The sequence below is a fragment of the Octopus bimaculoides genome, chromosome 15 (genome assembly GCF_001194135.2).
Source record: "Octopus bimaculoides isolate UCB-OBI-ISO-001 chromosome 15, ASM119413v2, whole genome shotgun sequence".
NCBI lineage: Eukaryota > Metazoa > Mollusca > Cephalopoda > Octopoda > Octopodidae > Octopus > Octopus bimaculoides.
The window spans coordinates 49854713-49855371 of record NC_068995.1 but is presented as its reverse complement, the minus strand read 5'-3'; positions in this window follow the sequence as shown (position 1 = coordinate 49855371).

The following is a 659-nucleotide window of genomic DNA, read 5'->3' as shown; positions in this document are numbered from 1 at the left end:
AGTATCGAAATGTGATTGTTTCAGTTAGTGGAATAACGTGTACATATACATCTATATGTATACATATACATCTCTCTCTTTCTCTCTCTTTCTCTTTCTTTCTCTCTCTCTCTTTCTCTCTTTCTCTCTCTCTGAAAGTATCTGTCATTACAGTATCGAAATGTGATTGTTTCAGTTAGTAGAATAGTTTCATTTTTAAAGTGAAAGTATTTGACATGAGTGTTTTTGTTTCACTTTTGACACGTAATACTTAAATAGTGGAGGAGATATTATGTTGCCGTGGGGCTCGAACTCTGCAAGATGTTAAAATTTTTTTTGACTAAAACACAACTGGAACCCTAAGTAAGGCATGTGTAAAATTTCAATGAAATTGGTTGCGTAGTTCTCGAGTTTTAGGGATTCACTCAGACAGACAGACAGACAGACACATTCTCATTTTTATATATATAGACTAGCAGAAATATCCGGCGTTGCCCGGGTTAAAGAGAATAATGAAATCTAAAAACGCCGTCTAGACTACGCATCATCTTTATATATAGAGATGTATATACACACACGCACCCAAACACACGTATATATATGTATATCAATATAAATATATGAAAGTCAATGAAGTTTCGTAAAAGAAGGTGATCATGTACATACTTTCTTGCTGTTGT